We start from the raw sequence: 15721 nt of genomic DNA on the forward strand, positions 1-15721 counted from the left end.
CATCGTCACAATGAGAACAATGAACGTTATGCGAACGTGAATGTTATGCGGGAGTCCAAACCTGAGAATGCTGGAGACTAAAGCTGAAATTGGGAAAACTAAATAGCCTATTTTACTCCTGGAGATCCCAGGATTATCCACCCAAAATATCTTTGCGATCGGTTCAGAAGTTTTTACGGTACCTTCGAACAGACAGACAGACAGATGGATGGACATTTGGTGAATTATAGTAATATGTGTAACTAGCCGAAACCCGTGGAACATCCACGGAAGGGAGGATGTGGTGTATGGATAGAGTGTACCATTATGGATGGCATAGGGGATTTGCTTGCCCGAGTAAGAGTTAGGAAGAAAGCTGAGAATGAAGAGTGCGTATATGAACAACGTATTTATTGCAATCTACTTAAATGACAACGCTACGATATACTTTTGAAAAATGAATGGATTCGTAATAGGAATCGGCATAGCACCACTCTGGGATTGTCCACTCAGTGGACGGCTTGCTGTCGCCTTCGACTGTCCAATCAGCGGACGGCTTGCTTCCCCTTCGCCCAGCAGACGCCAATACGATGGCGTCGTATCGGCAGTTAATCGGATGCTTTTGGGCCCCAACGTCGGCTAATTCAGATTTTTCGAGTATGGCTGTAGGTGATAAACAAAGAGCGCGGTTCGTAGATCGTAAATCCATTAGTGCCGTGGGCATCGGGTCACTGGGTGCGGCGTAAAAGGGATAACAAAGTCGAGTCCTTACGCTATGATTATATAGATGTTCATTTACAGACTGCTAGAAATCAGTGGAACATGCTAGAAATCAGCCGTGTGCATTATAAATGATGTATATTTATTAAGTTCTGGCAAATATTCACGTGTGTTGCACAATTTGACCACATGTAAATCTTCCGGTTCCATGTTCGTGGCTATTGCATTCAGGGGAAAGTTGTCATGCACTTTTAGTCATTTTAAAGACCACGTTGTCAGTCGAGATACGCAACGTTGCTTCAGTCTTATTGTCTCGTGTTTTAGTTATGCAGATTTTTATGCGCTGGAAGTTTTCATTGAAGTTGTTGCTTCCTTGGCGAAAACAGACCAATGAGGAGCAAGAAGGAAATGACGTCATTATTTTGAGAATTGGAAGGTAATTGTGCTGGTACTTGTAGTTGCCTCCTTGCGCTCCTCACAAACCCAGGTCGAACGCGTTATTCCAGCATAAGCCTTAAGGTTAAGCTAACAAAGTCCAGGCTATTTATTCCCCTCCACCTCCTTCAGTTTTTCCCCTTCTGTGGAATTGCTCCTGCCCCTCTCTCCCCTTTGTATCAAAATTTTTCGTCCAAATCCGTCCATAACTTTTTGAGATATGCTGCTATGTATCGTTTTTGGCCCCATCTCCCAATGGTGGAGAATCACTTAAAAATTAAATAATTCTCATATCCGAATCCATATTCAGATATTCACCAAAATCGAATCGAATCGTTCTTGCAAGACACCCAACCTGTCCACCACGTTTCGTCCAAATCCGTCCATAACTTTTTGAGATATCCTGCTATGTTTCGTTTTTGGCCATATCTCCCAATGGTGAAGAATCACTTTAAAATTCTAGTAGCCGCATCCGAATCCTGATATTCACCAAAATCTAATCATTTCGTCCTTATCACATATGCTACATCTCTACCAAATTTCGTCCGAATCCGTCCACAACTTTTTGAGATATTTTGTTCACAAGTGGGCAGACTGGTGTGAAAACATAACCTCTATCCACCTTTGGTGACGGAGGTAATAAAGTGATTATTAATTTATTTTCTCTTCAAACAAGTTAGACGTTAATTCATTCTGCTCCACATATTTTAAATATTAGTATGTGCTTCAATATTTAATTACCAGGATCACTTGCTGTCCTCCCTGTACGTTTACTCTACCACCGTATAATCCCACCTTTTAGTGGGGTCGGCCGATGGTGGAAATTTGGCCCAATTATTTTAAGAACTGGCTGGCTAAATTCGGGCAAAACTTAGGAATTTGTTCATGGTGCTGCCGACATCTCACCTACTCTCCAGGAAAGACACCGTGGATCGTTAATGTCCACCAGCTATTATTAGCAATTGGATTCCCACCCTTACGTCCAACCTAAATTTTTTGGAGATTGTACGCACCGCCTGAAAACCACCAATCTGACAGTTTATTGTCAGGTTGGGAATCAAACCCAGACGAGACAGCTCAGAGGTAAAAGTGTCCTACAATTGTGCCAACAGAATCATTCGTACATCAAAAACATCAACGCATTTATTGCATCAATATTGTGCACTATGATATTGTTGTATTTGAAGTTTACGCCTTCAATGCACAGAATGAAAACACCACCTGAGCCCGTCAAACGATACATATTTGAATAGCAGGCAATGGTTTTTATGATTCAATTCCCAGAAGCATTTATAAATATATTTGATATATCTACAGAAGCCCTAAAAGTTGAACGAGTCTATGGTCCGTCCGACCTTTACTGTTTATGAAATATGGACCACCAGCAAAGGCTTTTCATACAAAGTCCCATCCTTACAAAGCCTCGCTTCACAGTACCTGAAACTGCCTTGGGCTGGTGGTCACATAGAGTGCCATTGTGTTTTGAATGAATGGCAAATGAGAGCGCAGAGTATCACTTCTGATAGGGAAGACCATTACGGCCACTTCAAGAAACACAGGACTGAAAGGTGACATTTACTCCATGAACAAACTGGTTTTGTTTCAGCGAGCAGAGCGTCCGTGAATGGTGCTACAGATAATGTGGCCTAAGGCTGGTGAATTGAGTTTTGTATCACAAACCCTCCATTCAAATTAATGTTTGTCAGGGCTATTTTGCTGCTGCCTCATGTAGAGCACGGCACCATTTTCAGAAGCTCGAGGGGAAGCAAGCACCGTGAGCATCGGAGGACACACAAGGAGATGACAAACTTATGGGAATGCCTTCTGGACAGCACGTATTTCGACCTGTGTGTTGAAGAAACATTGAGAAGAACTGCCCAGGGCTGAGTTCACAAGTCTATTTGTATGAGAGTTAAAAAAAAAAAAAAAACTTTTTCCAGAATGATGTAAGGAAAAGGAAAAAGTAAGGAATGAAACAAAGTGGAATAAATTCATTGCATAATATTTCAAAGAAGATATTTCGGAAGATTATCCATGAACATTCGATGGAAGAAAGTAGCAACGTTTGGTGCGCACTTTGTGTCTCAATTGTATTGTCGATTGTGAAGACGAGAGCTCCGTGATAAATAAGAGGTGAGTGGGAATCATTCGTTCAATTTCCTTTCTAAGGAGCTTTTTGCTACAGAGTAAACGAGCAAAAGCATCAGGCCTGTTTTGCTTCGGGGATCGCTGCTTATTTTCATTTCGTACCCTTTCGATGCAAGTGCAATTTCTTTTCTTTTTTCCCAGTCTTGCATCTTTTTGGGTTGTGAGCAATATGTCAGTGCGAGGCAGAAGAGCAAGAAAAAAAACAAAAAAAACAACAACAAGTTGCCTGGAAAGGAGGCAAATGTTTAAATCAATAGGAGAGATGCTGACTCCTTGCAAAGTATATGCGATTGGATACTTATCCATTGCTGCTGCCATTTTGTAGTTTGACTTCATTTTTACCAGAATATTCCATTTTTACTCTTCAAATGGCTTTCATGTGCAGAAGAAACACGTCGAGTGGTGCAGTGCGCTGAGTTTCCGATTGCCGGGCCTTTTTTGCAAATGTTTCTAAGAAATCTCTTCAAATGTGATTATTTTTTATTACTCTCAGAGTTAAAGAAGTTTCTTTCAAGCTCGTGTTGCTATTAGACAAAGATTAGAAAGTAGTGTTTGCACGAAATGAGAGTTTCTTCCGAGAACTGCTGAACTTCTGCAGCGCTTTGCCTTACCTTGGATTCGGAAGTTTTTTGATGATAAGAGTTTGAAACTGTTAAAACTCAATCAAACGAGGCAGCAAGTAGGGGTAGAAACTAGTTTATAAAATTTACACACCAATATGAAAGGATTTTATTCGACTATTCTAAGAATTTTATTTTTAGATCACAGATTTTAAAACTCAAAATAAAGAGTTAATACAAAATATAGACTTTAATGGAGTAAAATGAATCATCCAACTACAAAATGTAGAAGATTGTCTGCTGTTCAATTTGGCAAATTGTGAAATATATTTGGACCATAAAGCAAAAAGTGAGGTGTGGTTTAAAAAAGTTTAGCAACAAACTTTAGAAAGTGAGTGTTTATCACATGCCAATGTTGGGACACGGAAATATATAGTTTGGCATAAGTATGGCTTAGGAAGGCCATAATTATGCCGTACTGGATTTTTAAAACTTTGGAGATCGTAAAACAAACCAGGAGATCGCAAAATCGCCGAAAGAAATACTGTACTTTGCTTTGCAGATAAAGAAATGTACTGTGTTGTAGATTGGCATAGAGGTATTGCAAAAGTGTTACCTTAGAAGTGACATTAGATGTTACTAGTGGGGTCACTCGTGGGAATCCCACGGGCATGGAGGTGTATCGTTGCGATCGGTGCAGCCTTTTTTGCGTTACCCGGGACAATAACGTTAGGCGGGAGTCCAAATCTGAAAATGCTAGAGACCAAAGCTGGAATTGGAAAAACAATACAGCCTATTTTACTCCAGGGGGTCTCGGGATTACCCACACAAAATTTCGTCGCGATCGGTTCAGCCGTTTTTGTGGTACCTGGGAACGGACGGACGGATGGACAGACAGACAGATGGACGGACAGACAGACGGATGGATATTTGGTGAATGGTAGTAAGATTAATCCAATGGTTGCTGGTGAATGTGGTCTTTTGCTGTTGCTGGGTTATTACGTTTGCCTCCGATCTATAAATATGCCGATGTTTATTGAAGAAGAAGGAAAAAAATATGTAGCAACAACTTCGACCGCTTCAGTAAGAGGCTTATTTTTATTTGAATATGTCCGATAATTGTTTTTATTTGAATATGTCCGATAATTGTTTTTATTTGAATATGTCTGATAATTGTATTTATTTGAATATGTCCGATAATCGTTTTTAATTGAATATGTCTGATAATTGTTTTTATTTGAATATGTCCAATAATCGTTTTTAATTGAATATGTCTGATAATTGTTTTTATTTGAATATGTCTGATAGTCGTTTTTATTTGAATATGTCTGATAATTGTTTTTATTTGAATATGTCCGATAATTGTTTTTATTTGAATATGTCCGACAATTGTTTTTATTTGAATATGTCCGATAATCGTTTTTATTTGAATATGTCTGATAATCGTTTTTATTTGAATATGTCCGATAATTGTTTTTATTTGAATATGTCCGATAATTGTTTTTATTTGAATATGTCCGATAATTGTTTTTATTTGAATATGCCCGATAATTGTTTTTATTTGAATATGTCCGATAATTGCTTTTATTTGAATATTTCTGATAATTGTTTTTATTTGAATATTTCCGATAATTGTTTTTATTTGAATATTTCCGATAATTCTTTTTTATTTGAATATTTCCGATAATTGTTTTTATTTAAATATTTCCGATAATTGTTTTTTATTTGATGTATACGTATGTGCACAGGAATGTAACTGTCACACATCAAAAAAGGGTAACAAGGGTAAAAAGCGAAATATATTGCCACTATTCCCCACTGATTGCATTAATTCTGATGAGAAACACTGCTTTGATTTTCGTCGTTTGGATATTTGTCGCGCTTTTCATGAACGCATCCTCGATGTAAACTGTGGTGTTACAGTACCATACTCCTTACAGAGCGTTGGTGCTACTGAAGCAGATTTTGGTTAAACTGGGTGGTTTGCCATTGCCTTCCCAGGGTTGTTTGTCAGTGTTCTATCCTCTTAAATGCAGAGTGTCAAACAAGGAAGCAGAAAGTTATGTTTTTATCTAAAGTTTTTGGTGTGACTCAGCAGGGGTTTGAACTGCTGACCTCTCGATCTCAGAGCAGATGCTCTAACCATGACGTCACCAGGTCTGGTGCCGTCCGTACTCAATAGGAAGTGATAACGAGGATGATGATTTTTCAAAACTCAAAACTCCTGACTCAAAACTTGGAAACTATTAAGTATACAAAAAAATCTCACAATTATAGAGACACAATAAAAAGCTTTGGATTCTAAATGGTAACGTAGACAGACATCGGACAACTGAATACTCCTGCTTGAGATTTCAGCACTTGGAAGAAGCATTTCAGGTTTATCCAAGTTTTATCCGAGGATCCAAGGATAAAACTGCCAATTAAATTTCCATTTTAGTTTCAAACGAGACTGACAAATTGATGGCTAACGCATAATTGTTTGATTACCTAATTACATTAACATTATGCAGTCATCGTCATCATCTTCTTCTTCATTATTAATTAATAGCATCATCACGTAGTTATCAAAGATCTCATGATAATCTTTGGAAGAACGGGAATTTCGTGAGAGTAAATCACATTGGAACAGCAAAGTCTTCCTTACCCTTCTTCACCAAGGAGCGCTTCAAAATGCTAACTGTTGAACATAAGTTTGTACGCGAGATCTCATGGTAATAATCAAACGAGCATTAATGAATGACTTCTTTAAATATGACTAAGATTATAATAATTCCAGTTCATGCCAATTATTTGTGACATTTTATGTCATGTAATTCAAATTCCCCCCTCATATGTTGTTGACATTGATCTGATGTAATAATTTACAAATCCCAAAAATCTTCCTACACCGATACTTTTATTTATCCTGTACAATTCATAACTCATTCTGGTCTATTTCTGGTATTATATGAAACCTCAGGAAGTACTTTCTGTTTTAGTAAATCTATTCTGCACATAAACTTGCCAAACACGTTCATATGTAGCAAAGTTTTAAATTACTGTTCTGCGAAGTTTATTACCTCCGCCACCAAAGGTGGATGGAGGTTATGTTTTCACCCCTGTCTGTACGTTTGTCTGTTCGTTTGTCCGTTTGTGAACAAGATATCTCAAAGAGTTGTGGACGGATTCGGACACAATTTGGCAGAGATGTAGCGTATGTGGCACGGACGAAATGATTAGATTTTGGGTAAGATCCGGATTCGGATCCGGCTAGTAGAATTTTTAAAGTGATTCTTCACCATTGGGACGTACAGTCAGGTGAAAAAGTAAGTACACCCCATGTAAAGTTTTGACTTTTTCAACATATTTCAACATACAGCTATTTGATCTTCATTTCAACAATATTGACAGATAAAGGTGATAGAATATAACAAATATCATGAAACATTTACATTTTGTAGTCCATTGTATAATTTAAATAAACATAAATGCAAATTTCGCATGTGGAAAAAGTAAGTACACCCCGACATTTATCACTACTTCAAATACCTAAAATTACAATCAGGTGCACCAGCTCAGATGCAAATGATAAGAACATCGTTAGAGAGGATCTTGGAGGAACCTGTCTTATTTAAACCTCAGACATTTAGTTTGGTTTGCTCTTTGTTGTTGAAGTGTGCGGCGTCACCATGCCAAGACCAAAAGAGCTCTCTGAGGCCTTCAGAAAGAAGGTTATAGATGCCTACGAGGCTGGGAAGGGATTTAAAAAGATCTCCAAACAATTTGAAATCAATCATTCGACTGTCCAGAAGATCATCTACAAGTGGAGAAGATTCCAAACAACTGCCAACTTGTTCAGGCCAGGCCGCCCCAGCAAGTTCAGCCCGAGAGCAGACCGCAAGATGCTGAAAGAAGTCGCGAAGAACCCCAGAATGTCATCACGGGACCTACAGGTAGCTCTTGCCACTGTTGATGTAAAAGTGCACGAGTCTACCATTAGAAAGAGGCTGCACAAATTTGATCTACATGGGAGGTGTGCCAGGAGGAAACCTTTGCTGTCCAGAAAGAACATCAGGGCAAGACTAAAGTTTGCCAATGAACACCTCGGCAAAGACCAGCACTTCTGGAACAATGTGCTCTGGACAGATGAGTCAAAGGTAGAGCTATTTGGCCACAGTTCCAGAAGACATGTTTGGCGAAAACCAAAGACAGCATTTGACCACAAGAACCTGATACCAACTGTAAAGTATGGTGGTGGAAATATTATGGTTTGGGGCAGCTTTGCTGCACCAGCGCCTGGGCAGCTCACCATCATAGAATCCACTATGAATTATTCATTGTACCAGAGGGTGCTTGAGGATAATGTGAGGCCATCTGTCGGAAAGTTGAAGCTCAACGGGAGGTGGACCTTGCAACATGACAATGACCCTAAACATACCAGTAAATCCACCAAGGAATGGCTGAAAAGAAAGAAATGGAGGGTTCTGGAATGGCCAAGTCAAAGACTGGATCTAAATCCCATCGAGATGTTGTGGGGGGATTTGAAACGAGCTGTGAATGCAAGAAACCCCTCAAACATCGCACAGCTGAAATAATTCTGCATGGAGGAGTGGGCAAAAATTTCTCCCATTCGATGTCAGAGACTGGTAGACAGTTATAAGAAACACCTACTTGAGGTTGTTTCTGCCAAAGGGGGCAATACCACCTATTAGAGCCAAGGGTGCACTTATTTTTTCCACATGCAAAATTTGCATTTATGTTGTTCGTGAACAGGATATTTCAAAAAGTTGTGGACGGATTCGGGCGAAGTTTGGTGGAGAGGTTGGGTGTGCGACAAGGACGAAATGAGTAGATTTGGTGAAGATCCGGACCCAGATCTGGATCTGAGAATCTTTTCCGTGATTTTTCACCATTTAGTGATTAGGCTAAAAACCGATATATAACATGATATCTTAAAAAGTTGGTGAGGGATTCGGACGAAACGTGGTGGATGGGTTGTATATGTGTGACAATTACGAATCAATTTTGGTGAAGATCCCAATATGGATTCGGATATGAGGATTTTATAATTATAAAGTGATTCTTCACCATTGAGTGATCGGGCCAAAAACGGAATATAGCATGATATTTCAAAAAGTTGTGGATGATTAAAAAACAAAACTTGGTGGATGAGTTGTTTAGATGAGAAGAACAAGTGATTAGATTTTGTTTCAGGTCCGAAACCAGATCTGGCATATCAGTGGGATACGAAACGTATCCATTACGTCACCATATTATAATAACCCATATCATATAACATATAATAATCTGCACATAGTCCACAGCGGTGGATGTATCTGCACATAGTCCACAGATGTGGCTGTATCTGCACATTGTCCATAATGGTGGCTGTATCTGCACATAGTCCACAGTCGTGGCTGTATCTGCACATAGTCCGTTGTGGTGTCTGTATCTGCACATTGTCCATAATGGTGGCTGTATCTGCACATTGTCCACAGTGGTGGCTGTATCTGCACGTAGTCCGTTGCGGTGGCTGTATCTGCACATTGTCCATAATGGTGGATGTATCTGCACATAGTCCACAGTGGTGGCTGTATCTGCACATTGTCCATAATGGTGGCTGTATCTGCACATTGTCCACAGTGGTGGCTGTATCTGCACGTATTCCATTGCGGTGGCTGTATCTGCACATGGTCCATAATGGTGGCTGTATCTGCACATTGTCCACAGTGGTGACTGTATCTGCACATTGTCCATAATGGTGGCTGTATCTGCACATTGTCCATAATGGATTAATGGTAGCTGTTTCTGCATTTTTCCACAATGGTGGCTGTATCTGCACGTATTCCGTTGCGGTGGCTGTATCTGCACATAGTCCACATTGGTGGCTGTATCTGCACATAGTCCACAGTGGTGGATGTATCTGCACATAGTCCACAGTGGTGGCTGTAGCTGCACATTGTCCACAGTGGTGGCTGTATCTGCACGTATTCCGTTGCGGTAGCTGTAGCTGCACATTGTCCATAATTGTGGCTGTATCTGCACATAGTCCACAGTGGTGGCTGTATCTGCACGTAGTCCACAGTGGTGGCTGTATCTGCACATAGTCCACATTGGTGGCTGTATCTGCACATAGTCCACAGTGGTGGCTGTTTCTGCACATAGTCCACAGTGGTGGCTGTTTCTGCACATAGTCCACAGTGGTGGCTGTTTCTGCACATAGTCCACAGTGTTGGCTGTTTCTGCACATAGTCCACAGTGTTGGCTGTTTCTGCACGTAGTCCACAGTGGTGGCTATATCTGCACATAGTCCACAGTGGTGGCTGTATCTGCACATAGTCCACAGTGGTGGCTGTATCTGCACATTGTCCACAGTGGTGGCTGTATCTGCACGTAGTCCGTTGAGGTGGCTGTATCTGCACATTGTCCATAATGGTGGCTGTATCTGCACATAGTCCACAGTGGTGGCTGTAACTGCACATAGTCCACAGTGATGGCTGTATCTGCACATACTACGTAGTCCACAGTGGTGGCTGTAACTGCACATAGTCCACAGTGGTGGCTGTATCTTCACGTAGTCCATTGCGGTGGCTGTATCTGCACATTGTCCATAATGGTGGCTGTATCTGCACATAGTCCACAGTGATGGCTGTATCTGCACATAGTCCACAGTGATGGCTGCATCTGTACATAGTCCACAGTGATGGCTGTATCTGCACATAGTCCACAGTGGTGGCTGTATCTACATATAGTCCACAGTGGTGGCTGTTTCTGCATATAGTCCACAGTGGTGGAAAAAGAGAAAGTACTTTTTTTTTTTAGATTAAATTTTCGCTGATGTTTGTCTATATTTTTTGTTTTAATTACTGTTATAATCATTCATGTTCGTAATTATCCTTAACTAGGGCATGCCCGTACTATATATATATCTAAAATTATATCCCCCCCCCTATTTACATGGAATGGTTTGGTCCAAAGCGAACGGCTTGCGAGTGGTGACAATCCCCCCCCTCTATTTACATGCAATGGTTCGGTCCAAAGCGAACGGCTTCCGGAGTTTGGTAAAGAAATCGCCATCGCGTACACAAACGCGCAGGAAAGCGAATGAATCGCAAATTCGTTTTTATTAGTTGTAAAACATAATGCCCAATTATTCAATTATCGCCAACGTATTTTGGCTTTTTGCAATTTAATCGCAAGGAAAAGTAGAAAGAGAAGAGGGAAAAAAAGAAAAGCCTTGCCTTGCTGCAAACAGCTGCTGCAAACAACAACAACATGGAAGGCTGCACTGTCCGGAAGTTGGCATATCGCAGTTACGATTATTTTAGTGTTAATGGCCAATTATTCAATTAGCGCCAACGTATTTTGGCTGTTTGCAATTTAATCGCAAGGAAAAGTAGAAAGAGAAGAGGGAAAAAAAGAAAAGCCTTGCATTAACGCATTAACGCTTGCATTGCATTAACGGTTCGGCACACGTGATAGCTCGCTGCTCTCTGATTGGTTGAAGCGTTTTTTGGACATAGCTCGGTAGGTACTTGTCCGATTAATTACAAACCTTGAAAAGGCACATCCTCGGGTCCCCAGCAATATACCTGGCAAGTTTCAAGTATATCGGACCCGTGGTTGTCGAGAAACAGCGGTCACAGACAAACACACAGACACACAGACACACAGACACACAGACAGACACACAGAGATTGCTGGAATTATAGATAGATAATTCATTTCAAACAGAATTTTATTGGTACTATTATTATTATCATTATCATAATCATTATTATTTAAAAAAAATTCATTCTTATTATTGGCATTATATTATTTGCACATTGATAATGTGATTCTGAAGGGTTCATAATACAATCTCCTCAGTAAAATATTATTGAATCACTTTCTATGTACAAATAATTAATTGTCAATTTTTACTTTTTTCCATTTGTTTCTCTCACATGTTACTTGAATGTTAAGGTTTTTCCTCCCACTAGCCATGATCATTCTCATTATTACACATTTTATTTCCTGGATTCCACCTTTTCTGCAGGTATTCTGGACAACTATCGAGAAAGTGCGATATTGTCTGACTTGGAGCTTTGTCCAGAGTATCGAGTAAAAAACGTTTTATCTCAAGGATTGTATGTACGTGGAATGCCAAGAACGAGACAATAGTCGAAGTCAAGCCAAAAATAAGGAAGTAAAGCGAGTGTTGAATCAGAATAAATGATACATTTATATATTTTCTTAATAATTGGATATACTCATACAATGAAAAAAAAAATTAAAAAACTCGGCACATCTCGGACTATTACGAGCATCTTAAGTGTATAAGTCTTTGAATACCCCTCATCATGTCGGATGATTCATTTTGAAAATTAAATGCATTTAAGGGGTTATTCTTAAGGGGTTAATTTAAGGGGTTATTAAATGCATTTAAGGGGCGTAAAACATTGCTTCAAAAAGGGGACCGAAAAACAACAACAACCACGGTGCCCGAAAAAGGCCAACCCCCGCTTGCGGGGAAAAATGGCCTCTAAAGGTGGTTTTTTTTTTTGTTTTTTTTTTAAGGGGTTATGATCGTGCTTTTGATGGAAAAACATGAGCATTAGCACAGATTGATTAAAATCATGACTTAATTTGGATCGTTATGATTCAAACACTCGGTCACCTTTGGCACAATCATAGTTTCATGAATATGTGCAATCTGCATTACAAATGAGAACTAGAAAGAGCAATCAGAGATTGCAGACCCTCGCCAGGACGTGTTTTCAGTGGTTTTTCAGGCTTTTGTGTTAAAACAAATATGGCGGCCGAACCACGTGACCGATGACGTTATCATTATATATTTTCTCAATCAATTTATCCCAGGATTATGCTCAAGAAATTTCATCTTGATCTGATGAAGTGTGGTACTTGTCGAATTATGACGTCATAATGGAGGCACCTATGACATCAACATTAACATATGTTATTTCCCATGGAGAGTTCTTTACAATGAACCATGTCTCAATTTTTTCTATGCAGCGCTTTCGGAGATATAGGGGTGCAAATGTTTTCGGTTTTTCCAAGATGGAGCCCATACCACGTGACCTATGACGTCATAATTATCAGTAAAAATTTTTACAGGTCGAGTTGCACCTATGTTGAAAATTTCCTGTCAAACGGACCAACTGTTACCGAGAAAACTCATATTTATTCTGTGTGGACAAACAAACAGACAGACAGACAAACAAACAGACTCAAATGCAATACCCTCTCCTCTGGCGAGGGTAAGTAGAACGGCACTCAGTGGAGAGCATACCTCCGCCAGGTGAACAGTTGACGTTTTTTATCCCAGAGTAGACCAGAAAATCACAATACAGAATCACATTTAATCAAAATCATCCGTCCACAACTTTTTGAGATATCCTGCTATGTATAACTTTTGGCCCTATCTCCCAATGGTGAAGAATAACTTTAAAATTCTAGTATCCGGATCCGAACCCGGATCTTCACCAAAATCGAATCATTTCGTCCTTGTCACATACGCTACATCTCTGCAAAATGTCGTCCGAATCTGTCCACAACTTTTTGAGATTTTTGTTCACAAACAAACGGACAAACAAACAGACAGACAGAGAGGGGTGAAAATATAACCTCAATCCACCGTTGGTGGCAGAGGTAATTAGTGGGAATGTCTGGCGAATCTGCACTTACACTTGATAAATTACAATTTAGTTTTAATTCTTCAGGAGGTTTAAAAAACTTTTTCATATTAATTTCAAAAGACCATTTCCCCAGCAGCCCTGAATTTATTTCATATTTTTCCATTTTATTGCTTTCATTATTTTGAATGAGCGGTCTGCCAATCAAACTTGATTGGAGCAATCATAATAATTTTTTTTAAACTTAAGACAATAAGGATGAGGCCTTGTTGTCCCAGCCAAAGGAATATAGGAAAAGGACATTAGCGACGGACACAGACCAACAAACAAGGGACAGAGAAACAGGTAGGACAACAATTGAGAAGCAAAGCAGAGACATCCATCATAATAAGGAAGAAGAAGAAGATACGCAAACAATGGCATGCAAACAGTTGGGACGGCCTAGAAACAAGGCAAACACAGACAGAAATTGTTTCAGGTGGACAGAAACTGTTGCAGGTGTACAGAAAGGAAAGGCCAGTGAGAAGTTCAGAAAATCATTGGTCATCATCCTGGAAATATAATGGCCAGATCAGTTTAGGGAAAAAATAAAGCATGATGGGTAATGGTTGTCGGCATTGTTGGGGTGAGAGCAAAAGCATGCCTTGAAGCCAATCATTAAGGAGAAGGGCAGGAAAGAGCAGCATCGGAAGTTCAGCGTGGCCCCTGCTTGATGAATGATGTCCATTGATCGCATTCTTGGGAATAAGGCGAGGACAGGCAATCACAATGGCCCTGTCTGTATGGCTCGGATGATCAAATGACCGCCGCACAGATACTGTGGCCATTATTATGTGGCTCAGCTGAGCAAGCCTGCAGGAGCACGTGATGGTGGCCGACAGTGTCTCCCTTATCTGATGCTGGTCAGGGGGCACATTATGAGCCAGGGCCATGGGATCATGGAGGAGGAAGGGTGGGATGATTGATGGATGGTTGCCATTTAACATTTTCTCATGATCTCATCATTAAATCACATGATGCTCAAAATTCGGAATTTACGTTCTACTTTTCCATTTCCTAATCATTAAATTTCTTGAATAAATTTACACCTTACATGTTTATTCATTTTGCGCACTTAATTATTACCTCCGCTGCCGAAGGTTGATGGAGGTTATGTTTTCACCCCTGTCTGTTTGTCTGTGAACAAGATATCTCAAAAAGTGGACAGGTTCGGACAACATTTGGCGGAGATATCGCGAATGTGACAATGACGAAACAATTAGATTTTGGTGAAGATCCGGATCCGGCTCGTATAATTTTTAAAGTGATTCTTCACCATTGGGAGATTGGGTCAAAAAACGATACATAGCAGGATATCACAAAAAATTGTGCATGGATTCGGACGAAACTTGGTGGAACAGTTGCGTATGTGAGAAGGAAGCAGTGATTCGATTTTGCTTTAAAATTTCGGATCCGGCTACTAGAATTTTAAGTGATTCTTCACCATTGGGAGAGGGGGCCAAAAATGATACATAGCAGGATATCTCAAAAAGTTGTGGACCGATTTGGACGAAACCTGGTGCACCGGTTGGGTGTGTGACAAGGAAAAATCGATTCGATTTTGGTGAAGATCTGAATATGGATTCGGATATGAGAATTATTTAATTTCTTAAGTGATTCTTTACTATTGAGAGAGAGGGCCAAAAACCAACATATAGCAGGATATCTCAAGAAGTTATCGATGGATTTGGACGAAACTTGTTGGACAGCTTGTGTGTCTGACAAGGAAGAATCCATTCGATTTTGGTGAAGATCCGGATCCGGATCCAGCTATTAGAATTGTTAAGTGATCCTTCACCATTGAGTGATATGGCCAACCAGGCGGAGGTATGCTCTCTAATGAGTGCCGTGCTAGTTTTGTCTTGAAATAGTTTATTGATTTAAGTTTATTGAATACTTCATTCAGAGATACACAATGTGTGTTTAATGTTATACTATAATGCAGTAAAACTGTTTGAATGTAGCCCTGATTAAAACAGGGATAGAATCAAAGCCGGCCATTTTTGTTGAAAAGTCACTTTTGTAAGTTCTACACCATCCCATCCTCCGAGAAGTAGGTTTTTTTTCAACCAGACTTGATGGTATAAAGGTTAGAGCATTCCTTGAATTTTTCTAGGTGAACGATTAGATTCTGACCTTGAGTGAGTCAAACAAAAGACTTTAAAAATGGCATGTGCTGCTTCCTTGCTTGATGCTCAGCATTAAAAAGAATAGAGCACAGAC

At 39.9% G+C, this 15721-nt stretch overlaps 1 long non-coding RNA gene across 2 annotated transcripts in view; it reads left to right on the forward strand.

Annotated features, from left to right (window-relative positions):
• The window catches only part of LOC137416858 (uncharacterized), a 226172-nt gene that overhangs the window by 109963 nt on the left and 100488 nt on the right, over positions 1–15721 (forward strand). The window contains exon 1 of one of the 2 annotated variants that reach the window (XR_010982348.2): positions 2875–3267. The exons of the other annotated variant lie outside the window; for it this stretch is intronic. This is a non-coding gene — a long non-coding RNA (uncharacterized LOC137416858). Of the gene's footprint in view, positions 1–2874; positions 3268–15721 lie in introns of those variants that run through there. 2 annotated transcript variants of the gene reach the window in all.

This window comes from Myxine glutinosa, chromosome 3 (assembly GCF_964187855.1).
Source record: "Myxine glutinosa chromosome 3, kmMyxGlut1.1, whole genome shotgun sequence".
NCBI classification, from domain to species: Eukaryota; Metazoa; Chordata; class Myxini; order Myxiniformes; family Myxinidae; genus Myxine; species Myxine glutinosa.